The sequence below is a fragment of the Diabrotica virgifera genome, chromosome 10, assembly GCF_917563875.1.
Source record: "Diabrotica virgifera virgifera chromosome 10, PGI_DIABVI_V3a".
NCBI lineage: Eukaryota > Metazoa > Arthropoda > Insecta > Coleoptera > Chrysomelidae > Diabrotica > Diabrotica virgifera.
The window spans coordinates 66275175-66287761 of record NC_065452.1 but is presented as its reverse complement, the minus strand read 5'-3'; the positions used below and the strand labels follow the sequence as shown (position 1 = coordinate 66287761).

General features: G+C 33.9%; 1 long non-coding RNA gene across 1 annotated transcript; it reads left to right on the top strand.

Moving 5' to 3' along the window:
- The first annotated feature begins 11153 nt into the window (after nt 1–11153).
- LOC126893165 (uncharacterized) lies at nt 11154–11670 on the top strand. Its single transcript, XR_007701079.1, has 3 exons — nt 11154–11281; nt 11330–11404; nt 11543–11670. It is a non-coding gene; the product is annotated as an uncharacterized LOC126893165 (long non-coding RNA).
- Nucleotides 11671–12587: the final 917 nt, after the last annotated feature.

Sequence of the window (12587 nt, the reverse complement as noted above, 5' to 3'; positions counted from 1 at the left end):
AGTTTGTAATAGATGGGGCGATGGAATATTCTACACGAAAGTAGGATTCTGCATTGTACCTCTGTAATAGTGCCAGTTTACCATATAGATGGGGCGATGCAATAATATATTAAATTCATATTTAAATAATAAATATTTGAAATTATCTAGGTACTTGAGAAGAGTAGTCGTTCCGCATAAAGTGTCCGTTGAAGAGAAAAAAAAAAAAAAAAAGAAAAAATATGTTGAAAACTTAAAATTTTACTCTAAGGCTAAGGTATGCATGTATATCTGGGGTTTGGTTCACTAAGGGCGGATGTCACATTTTTGGCTAATTTTGGTTGTTAAATAAATCGAAAATTTCCATCAAAATAAAATATATAATAATAAGAAAAAAATAAGGTTATAAAGTAAATTCTTTTTCTCCTCTGGAAGTTGCCGCAAACGTGTCACACCTCTAGAACAACACAGGGTCGTGACGTGACAGACAAATACTCAACTACAGAGTCGGCCAGGGCGTAAATTAGTTTAACATTACAGTGGAACCTCGATTATCCGTCTCTCCATTAACCGTCACCTCTGTTAACCGTCAGGGTACATACAGAAGTTGTATTAACCACATAAGCAAAAATTTTAATGTAAAAAAATAAAAAAAGTTAATTTGATTTGTGATGAGGCCACAAACGGCTATCCATTGCTGACAGATAAAGAAATCGTTGAAATGGCAACAAAGGCGGACCAGACAAATTCAGAAGCTGACACAGACTCGGAATTTGACTGTAGCTGTGTTAATGGACCTATTTTAACTGACAAAGATTTGCGTAAATAACCTAGAGAAGCTGCATCGCATATGCAATAATTCATCGAGTGATATTCTCAACAAGAAGAAGCCAATAAAGTAGATTGCATGATGTTATGCCGATTAAGAAATTCAGCAGTCGCAAAATGTGAAGAAACAGTAAAACAAACAAAGATTTCAGAATATTTTAAATTGATACGATTGTACGAACACAAATCCCTCTTATATTGTCAAACAAACCATATACCCTATTCCACGAACATACGCCTGTTTTGGATTACTTCGACAACGACTATTTTACTGTGCAAAATAAGAAGAACGAAAGTAAATTGCAAATTACATTGTTGTTTATTGGAATAATTATTAGCCCCATTTACTTTCGTACTTCTTATGTTGCACAGTAAAATATTCGTTGTCGAAGTAATCCAAAACAGGCGTAACTTCGTGGAATGGCCCATACAAATGAAATTTGAGAGTTGTACTATGAGCTTTTAATTTTTTTTAATGTTCTGTTAACCGTCTTTTCGATTATCCGTCATACCCTTGGTCCGGTGCCCTGACGGATAATCGAGGTTCTACTGTATAACATTTTTAAGTCGTTGCGATTGTTGAAAAAACTGAACTGTGATATGTAGTTGCTGTGTTCCCAGATGACTTTTTTGATGATCAGTAGGTGTCGCTTCAAAAGATCAGTAGATTTCAGTAGTATCAAGTCGCCTCTAAAATCGGTATAATTCGGTAGATTTAGCTGGTGGAGTAATTTAGTTTATACATAGACAACTAGATGTCGCCCCGAAAAATCAGTAGAATTCAGTAGAATTAGGGGGAAGGGGAAGGCAACCTCAAAGGCATCTTCCTTGGGGGAAGATGCCTCAAAAAATCGGTCGATTCAACCGATTTTTCGTTAAATTTACCGAATCCCTCTATTAAAATACGATGATTTTGAGTATTTTAGTAATTTTTAGTATTTCAGTAGGTTTAAGGATGCCATCAGTAGATCAGTAGACGAAGATCGAGATCAGTAGGTCTACTGATTTTTCAGTAGGTCTGGGAACACTTTGTAGTTGTCTCAATGGTAATAAATTAGTTGCCCGTATAACTACAGGTTGTAACATCGTAATGTCAGTCGGGGTAGGGGACGTTGGCCGAATACAACTGAAAATGCTCTCGGGCAACGTTGTAGACCGTGCATTTGTTTGTACTGACAACCAATGCGTTGAAAAATTGCTACTTGGGGATGCTGCTGCTGCTTGCCCTGCGCGAACTCTGGCTCTTGTTATTGGTCCGGTGTAGGTTGTAGTCGTCGGCGGGATGTTACGCGTGGATGTTGCGGCCTGATTTATTTTGTTCTTTTTCTTCAGTACCGTTTTCCATGTTTCCATGTTTTGGTTTAAACCGTTGGGATTTCTTTCAATTTCTATCGATTCTCTGATTTTCCGTTTTCTTTTTACTTCGATGTTAGCTAACATCGTTGTTTGGTTCAGGTTTATTGTGTGTCCTGTATTTGCGATATGTTGCGCCAGGGATGACGTGGTTTCTCCCCTTTCGATAGCATTTCGGTGTTCTTCTCGTCTTACCTGGATTCTTCGGTTGGTCTGTCCAATGTACGACTTTCCACAATCCCCACACGGAATCTCGTATACACCTTGACTTTCTAACGATATTTTGGTCTTTGGTGTTGGTAAAATAGTTGAGATCTTTCTGTCCGTATTAAATATCGTTTCTATGTTGTGTTTTCTCAGCACTCTCCCTATTTTCTCTGTCGTACCCTTGACATATGGCAGAATGGTTTTGCCGATCGGTTTATTGTCTTCTGTAGGGTCCTTATCTCTTCTTCGAGCATTTTGAGCTTTTTCGATGTTGTATGTTGAGAAGCCGTTTTTTCTTAACGCTGTTTTTACGTTATGCATTTCTTCATTTTGATGTTCTTGGTCTGTCAGTCTTTCGGATCTTGTAATCAAGGTTTTGATGACTGAATGCAATTGTACAGGATGGTGGTGTGAAGCAGCATTTAGATATCTATCGGTATGTGCCGGTTTCCGATACACTGTATGGCCTATGTGTCCGTCTTGTTTCTTTATTATTAACACATCTAAGAATGGAATTTGGTCGTTTTCTTCCAGTTCCATGGTAAACTGAATTTTATGGTGGATATTGTTGATGTGTTCTAAAAAAGTTCCCCACTGTCACCAGTAATAGCGAACTTGTTTATGAATGAAATAGAACAGCGGGCAATAGAAACAGCTGAATACAAACCCAAACTGTGGCTTAGATACGTGGATGACACTTTTATCATCTGGACCCACGGAGAAGAAAAACTAAAGGCTTTTGTAGAACACATCAACAATATCCACCATAAAATTCAGTTTACCATGGAACTGGAAGAAAACGACCAAATTCCATTCTTAGATGTGTTAATAATAAAGAAACAAGACGGACACATAGGCCATACAGTGTATCGGAAACCGACACATACCGATAGATATCTAAATGCTGCTGGGAGAGCCCACGGGAGTGCCAAAGATTTGTGAGTAAAAAGTTCCACCAACTAATCGATTTTATTTTTTCTAATGTTTACTTTTCTTTCAGTGGAACTTTTTACTCACAAATCTTTGGCACTCCCATGGGCTCTCCTATCAGCCCCATTCTAGCCACCATAGTTTTAGATCATCTATTTAATATAGTAATTCCACGACTACCGTTCAAGTTACCGTTCATATATAAATATGTGGATGATGTGATAAGTGCGATCCCCGAGGACTCTATTCAAACTACACTGGACCTCTTCAATGGATTTCACAAACACCTACAATTTACCGTTGAGGAGGAGAAAGAACAAAGTGTGCCCTTTTTAGACACTAAGGTGATAAGAACCACAGAGAACAAGATAATTTTGGATTGGTATCAGAAACCAACTGACTCTGGAAGATATATAAATTATTTCTCTCAGCACTCGAAAAGCCAAAAACACAACACTGTTGTGGCAATGAAAAACAGAATTTTACACATCAGCAATGACCTGTTCACACAAAAGAATTTAAAAACACTCTATAACATATTCTTGAACAACGGCTATCCAAGTAAAATTCTTAAGCAACTGATATATAACTCAGACTTATACGACGGGCAACGTGACAACAGACCATCAGATCCCGTGATTTACAAAAAGTTGCCCTTCATAAATGGCTTAACCAACAATATAATCAAGCTGCTGAACGGAATTCATAAAATCAAAATAGCGAAATACAATAGCATATCCAACTATAGCTTATTCTCGAAGCTTAAAGACCAGACACCGCTTCTAAATCAGAGTCATATCATCTATCAACTTTCTTGTCTCGAATGTGATGGGCAGTATATAGGACAAACATCGCAATGGTTGAAACAAAGAATAACGCAGCACAAAAGTGATTGTAAAACACACAAAAATACTTGTGCAGCAGCACACCATTCCATAACAACAGGACACCAATTTAATTTGTCAGATATCAAGATCTTAGATTCAGAAAACAATTATAAGAAAAGATTGTTTCTCGAGATGTACCACAGAAACAGTAATAAACGTTCAATTAATTACAAATCAGACACAAGTAGATTAAGCGAAATTTACTGCAATGTTTTAAAATTCGAAAAATAGCAGATTATTAAACAGATGGCTTGATATTGGAACTTTTGACCCTTAACACATGTGAGAAAAGATACCTGACTCAGTGCCGCCCTCGACGTTCTCGTGAAACGACATGCATAGCTTTAAGTTAAATTGCTTTATATAACATACCTACAACAATTCGTAAGTTATATCATTGTAATATTATGTTTGTACCTAACTGTTAGTTAATTTTGTAGTTTGTTCCTGATGAAGATGAAAAATTAATAAATACTCATCGAAATATCGAATTCAACAGAATTAAATGTAGTTTCAATCTAAGCCACAGACCGCAATTCCCGATAATTTCAACACTGTTTTATAGTGTTATAGTATATATATATATATATATATATATATATATATATATATATATATATATATATATATATATATATATATATATACAGTGCTAGTCAAAAGTCCGTACCCCCCCTCGTATCTTTTGATCGGTTATACATATAATAGTGAAATTTGGAGTGAGGAAATAAACGGACGTACGCTTCTTAACTAGTCATGACAGGTGACGTAATAGTGACAGATGACTTTACAGCGCCACTGTGACAGATAATTTTAAATGGGACCTTATGGCAAGTGACACCTCATTTGAAAGGTATTGAAAATATCTCTTCAGTCATACTAACTTTTTGGGTTTAAGTTGATTTTGATTTTGGTGAATAAATGAAATAAATATAACTTTGTAGTTTCGCATTTAATTCTTAAAAATTAAAATGTCCGCCCATGGTTATTTTGTCAAAAAAGTTGACATTTTTCAGCTCTCTAGTAGTTTTTACGTCAACGTCAACCTTTTTGACAAGTAACCATAGGCGGAGGTTTGAATTTTTATTAATTAAATGCGAAACTACAAGTTTATATTATTTCATTTATTCATCCAAATGAGCTTAAACTCAAACAAAATTAGTATAGCTGAATAGGTATTTTCAATACCTATCAAACGAGGTGTCGCTTACCATAGGGTACCATTTAAAATTATCTGTCACAGTGGCGCTGTAAAGTCATCTGTCACTTTTACGTCACCTGTCATGACTAGTTAAGAAGCCTACGTCCGTTCATTTCCTTCCTCCAAATTTCACTATTATAAGTATAACCGGTCAAAAGATACGAGGGGGGGTACGGACTTTTGACTAGCACTATATATATATATATATATATATATATATATATATATATATATATATATATATATATAAAATCTTGTTAAAATCTGCCCCCTGAAATTTATGACTGCAACCTCAAAATTAACAAGATTTTACATAGTGTCAGTCAATATTACCTAACTGCTTTATATATATATATATATATATATAAAATGATGTTGGATAATCGAGTACAAATTTTAAAAAAATCGAGTACAAAAAAATGGTAACCTTGCTCCTGTAGTAATCCTTTTACAAGTTAACAAACAACTTTTTTAACTTGCTACACTATACTGACGAAGCCCAAATAGGCCGAAACACCGGTGTATATAGTTGCACAGAAATGTATGGAATGATGACCCTTCATCATTTTATATATTTCCAACTAAATTCACATTCACTTTACGAGTATTAGCCAATGATTTTGCTTATTTATATATATATATATATATATATATATATATATATATATATATATATATATATATATATATATATAGATAGATAGATAGATAGATAGATACATTTATTTCCTTTTAAAATTTTACAATTTTATGGAAAGGGTGAGAACAAATATTTCGTTCCTTTTTTCATCCCAAGAAACACACAATATGTTTATTTTAGGGATAAACAAAAGAAAGAAATAAATAAAAAAAAAAAAAAAAAAAAACAACGAGTTATATAAGAATTAATTAAAGATACAAAGTATAATTTACGTATTTAACTATTCATTTATGATGAAAGACCTAAGTTTTAGAACATTCCAGATATAGCCAGCTATTATTTTAGCTGAATATACTGTAATGTTATTTAAGGTATGAGTTACAGTATCAATATCGGCTATATAATTAATGGATGATTGTTTCATACAAGAATATATTGGACAATCAAAAAGTATATGTTCAATTGTTTCTAACTCCTTATTGTTACAAATAGTACAGATTTCATTAGGATTAATTTTATATGTAGAATCCTTATAAGTGAACGTTAAGCAGAATGAATTACATAATCGAAGCTGTGCAATAGTTCTTGTAATCTGGATGGGCATTTTTAGGCATAAGTATTTTTGACTTAATTCGGAAAGAGCTAGGTGTTTATATAAGGGGAGAAAATTGGATTGCTGACAAAGAGAAATATCTAATTCTGAGAGCTTATTTTTAAATTTGATTAACAAGGCTTTTCTATTCAGTTGAAGGGAATGAAGGGAGAGATTATTCCAAATAGGTTCAGCATCAATAAAAGTAAAAAGTGATTTTACCTGCGCTGCCCAGTTATACCTGCTATCGGTCTCCATCAGTTGTAGTTGACGAAAAAAGCACATTTTGGGGTAACGGGAATCGTCCATCATATAAATTTTCTTTAACCAGTTTAGTGTCCACTTGAATATATTATACAAGAGTTTGACTCTGCCGCATTCTACTCTGACTATGTAACCGGGTGTGGATATGGGAAGCATAAGAATTCGTTTTAGGAATTGTACTTGAACTTGTTCGAGAACATCTACATAACGGAGTGCCCATACAGAAATACAATTGGAGATTGTACTTGTTACTAATGCATCAAAAAGTTGTAGCCTCGTTTGCATGCAGTCAATTTTAAGTTTAGCTAGAACAGGTATAAGTGCTCCAGTTGCTTGTTTAGCTTTCGCATTACTCACATCTGCCATTTCACGGAATAGAGACGAAGAGGCAAAAGTCACTCCAAGGTAATTATAGGTGTTAGTTAATAGAATGGGATATTGATTGAAAGTGAATTTAATATTATTTTTTAAGTTATAAGGACCCCTAGAGAAACACATAATTTTAGTTTTAGCAGTATTGACAGTAAGTTTGTTTTGTTTGCAGTAATCCTCCAACATTTTTAATTTTTTTGATATATCGATCTCCGAGTGACCTAATATTACCAAATCGTCAGCGTATAAAAGCATAAGAATTTCATTTACGTTATTAACATTGATGCCTTCTGCTCCGCGGCTTTTAAAAAAATCTTCGATGTCTGCAAGAAATAACGCAAATAACAAGGGACTGAGGACTTCTCCCTGTAACACGCCCTCACAAATGTTAAACGATTTATATATATATATATTATATATATATATATATTATATATAAATAGTTGGTTTTTAATTCCTGCGTTTGCGGTCTGTTATAAATAAAACACTTGATTTTGCTTAGACGTTTTGGCTGTTTGCCATTTTCAATAAGCACTTTTAATTATTAAACATTACACTGTTAACAAACATATTTTATATACAATACACGTAATATTTTGAAAATTTAAAAAAATGCACATCGTGTTTCTCTAAGATGTTATGAGAGAATTCCAGGCATGGGCATTGGGCATATGGTAAAAGCACTTCACAACGGTTTTGGATGTGAAACCCTCTATACTCTGGGTATAGAGATTTTTGAAGAGAAGAACTGAATAAAGATGGGTAAAATAAATGATAAGAGATTTAAGACAAAAGAAGAGGGGCTTAGCTCAGAAGGAAAAAAAAAAGGGCAGAGAGACACTAAATCTCAAGTATGAGTATTCGGGCTAGCTTCCATACACCGAATATTGGCTTTAGAGATATAAGAAGAAAATTTGGTAATGAAATGATAGTAACTAGGAAGGAAATGAGACTGTTAATACAAAAATGGAAGGAAAATAGATAAGAATGCTAGAGATAAAATAATATCGAGTTACAACAAAGAAAGAAGAAGAAAAAAGGGCGCCAACTCGAACGAACAACTCGGCTCTCAGAACCAAGAAGTTGGACAGGTTCGAGATTTTGAAATAACGAACAACAGGAACTCTATGACACTGGTTACAACCACCTGAAATACAAAATACTAAATACTGATCTTGTCTTGCTATGTTATATACTGGTAATACAGACTGAAATAAAACACCAACCTTAATACATACAAATATATTAATAATAAATATTAAATGTTAACACTTTACATATAACGCAACGTAATAACAGTGATAGTGGATGGGGAAAAGATAAAATAGGACCGCAAAGGCCACTCAACAAGCAATTATCCACTATCACTGGCCAAGCAAAAGTATTAAAATCAAAATCCAAATTAAAAGTCCGTTGGAATAGCAAAAAGGTCTATATAAATGAGTTGGTCAGTGACTCTTTATATATTTTACAAAAAAAAAACCTACGAGACGTATTCCCTATTTAAAATCCGCGACAAAATTTTACAACCCGATTCCCTATTAAATTTTAAGATACAATTATTGATGATTATTAAACAAGACCTGATTTTATTTATTTAAAACTACTACTTATATTAAATCAAAAAAAAAACCAACGACCTAAAACCCTGTCTATCACGAAAATATATGTACTCTTCCTAATCGTATGCATACGAAAAGTTTACAATGTAGCAAATATATCTTACCCAAAAGTAAATACAGAAAAAGTAAATAAACTTAGCTTTTACACAACAGCCGGTTAAAAGTAGGGTTGCAAGTCCATAGAGATGAATTCCGTAGGAAATTCCCTTTTGGCACGATAAAACGGTTGGCTGCTGTGGTGAGTAAGTCCTACTGCAAGGTCCTGGGTGAAGATGCTGGTTGTAATAAAATCCGGTATGGTGTATTATCCAACAAAAACAGCCCACTCTAGGGATAAACCATCACAGAGTGGCTAGCAATCTAACTAGGTAGTACATAATTAACGTGATAGAGTCACGTTGTGTGACTAAATAACTAAGTTACGGGATCTAAAATAAAGTTTATTTAATTAGTTATGATGTATTTCAAGAACAGTAGCAGTACATATTGAACAGGCCCAAACAAAAACACCAAATATTAGGTAGGTTAGGTATTCATATGTCATGTCAAAATTTCTGAAGTTTACTTCAATTCAGACATGACAGGGACGTGCGCATTAGATGGGCGTGACAGAAGGCTGTATAGATACTCGTTAAAACTTTTTATAAATCACAGATAAAAAACCTTAAGTAAAAAGCCTAACGATCAGGTATAAAAGATATTAAAATTTAGGTTTGGACTAAAAAAAACTATGGCCTTGATTGAATGTTCCTTTGCAAATGATAATGAATATCATTATTATACTATGAATTATATATAAACTTATGTGGTAAATTAATCTACCGAAAGATCTAACTACAATGATGCATTGGATTTCACAAGGAAGGAATGAGAGATAAATGTATTATGTACTTACTGAAACAAGGCAGGCACGCCGGAATATCCACTTCTGTTATGTGAAGAAGTCCAAAGACATGTTTAACTTTGGTTATCTAGTTTTGTAGATGGGATTAGCTGACGCTTAATTTCCTTCTAATTATTTGATTTCCATCGAAAATTTGTTTCAATCCCGTCACTTAAAAGTGGGAATAACCTTACTAGCGGCGCGCCATCCGCCCTTCGAGCCGTTTCCTGACCAACTGCTGTTCAATGTTATCGGAAATCGATTCGTATCGATCCGATAGAAACATGCGCGGTGCTTTCCTCTTGCTTCGCTGCGAAAATAGGCACCTAAGCGATTAAATAGGCGTCTCCAAAGAATTTTCTAGAGGGGTATTTTTAATGAAATATAATTGAATGAATCGAAAATCGTAATTAATTTTAAATGGTCCGTAGCATAACTGCTACATTCTCCCTTATCTCCAGCAAAAAAAAAGGAAAACTCCACAAGTTTCCTTTTTTTTTATTTTCCAGAACTAACTGACGCTAGGGCGAACCTGAGGGTGGACACGGTAAAGGAGTAACGTTGTGGGATAAAAACATAATGATGGTAGGCTCAACAGTCATACTATTTGCTGAGGGGACAGAACACAAATCAGGAACGAAGTCATACATAGTATAGAGGCCACGTGAGATATATTTAATCATATTTGCAGAAAGTATAGAACATAGAAGGGATGTGTAACTGACCGACATAGATAATTCAACAAGATAATTTACTTTAATTTAGTAAAAATAAAGATAGAGAAAAACAAATAATTACACGTTAATCACTTACATTCTAAATATAATTATACAACCTTATAGAGTAAGTCAACTCTTAACACTACTTACTATCTGCATTCTCAAGTGTTAGTAACCCATCATTAAATCTAAATTACAGGTGTGTATTAACAACACCTAACACAGTATAACCAAGAACCATACACAACAATCAACATATCAAATTTACCCAACATTGATACTAGAGCGAACAAATTCTACTAATCACCCGAGAATTCAATGAGGGACTAATTCATCAAGACTAGTTGAAACTACATTACTACAAAGCTAAACATAAATAATGATATGGTTCTGGATATCACCAACAACTAAAAATCAAGGTAAAAGATAATCCTTAACATCTACTCTCTTGAGCAGTGATAGGAAGACACAATCTAGGTAAAGATACTAGCAAGCCCACTATACTCATGGTATAGAGTATGCTAAAAGGTAAAGATAATTGCAAGCCCACATCTACTCGTGGTAGAGGGTATGCACAAAAGGTAAGATATAATTAGGGTCCTAACTGTAATACCTAAACTGCACTATTGACGTGATCCAATTCTTTACTCACGACAAGCACAGAGAAGGACAGATTCTTAGGACTTTATAATAATCAAGATAAAGATAAGATATACATTCAATCAGATATAGATAAGAGATGCACTCATCAAGGTAAAGGTACGAGATAAACTCAAGGTAAAGATAAACTCACTTCAGGTAAAGGTAAAGTCACTTCAGGTAAAGATAAAGATAAACTCACTTCAGGTAAAGGTAAAGATAAGCTCACCTCAGGTAAAGGTAAAGATAAGCTCACTTCAGGTAAAGGTAAACTCACTTCAGGTAAAGGTAAAGTCACTTCAGGTAAAGATAAACTCACTTCAGGTAAAGGTAAAGATAAGCTCACCTCAGGTAAAGGTAAAGATAAGCTCACTTCAGGTAAAGGTAAACTCACTTCAGGTAAAGGTAAAGTCACTTCAGGTAAAGATATGTTAAAACTCAAATCATTTAAAAGATAACAGCATAGGAGATGACAACCAAGTTAAACAGACTTACTTACTGCTGAATATCAGAACGATCCAATTCTAGATGACACATTCTAATTTCAACCTAAGAGACACTCTGGGAACAACTTATAGATATTAATGTATTTCTGAGCCAAGTGAAGTGCACAAGTTCGGGGTGATCAGTCCTGAACCCACGCTAAACCCTGACACAGTAAAGCGACTACATAAGCTTTATGGGCATGGTCCGCGCGAAACCATATAAGACCATAAGTAAATCAAAGAAAATATTTTTTTTTGAAAAGTGTTTTCCAATTATCCCTGTAAATACTTATTTAACCCAGAATTCAAGATGGGGAAAATTCCCATTATCCATCCTGTACTCCTATGGTATATAGTTTGGACTTTCAAGAGGCAACTCACAGCAAAATGAACAAGTCCAAAACTAAGATATTAGTCAACATTAAGATAAGATAAAATAAGATAAAAGGCACAACAACAGATGTTAACTAGGTAAACAAAATAAATAAAAAGATTTTATACCTTAACGATGCCATTATAAACAACTGGGAAATAAACACGAGAATGAGATAAAATGTAAGTAGGTAAAGTTTAACTTACTCTCTGTCCTCAAGTTAATGTTCTGAGTGGATACCTATACCAGTAATGTTTATTTGTTTGGTCCAGTCGTGAAATCTGATGAAATGTACTGCTACAACTTCCGATAAACCTAAAATTGAAAATGACTTTTAATTCAAGGTAGTGATTCACTTTTAATGCTATTCCGGACTTGTAAAATAGTTAAATTCAAGATATTAAATTCTCAATTTATTTATTATTAATTCAAAATAATTATTTGACCAATCAAAACAAAACAATTTATTCAGTCAACACAGTATACTATAGCAAAACAAGTTTATTCAAAATATAGATATAAGATAATGTCCAAAAAAAAAACCAAATTGAAGTACAAACTAAACGTTAAAATGAAAATCTAAAAACACAATCACTGAAACCACCAAGATAAA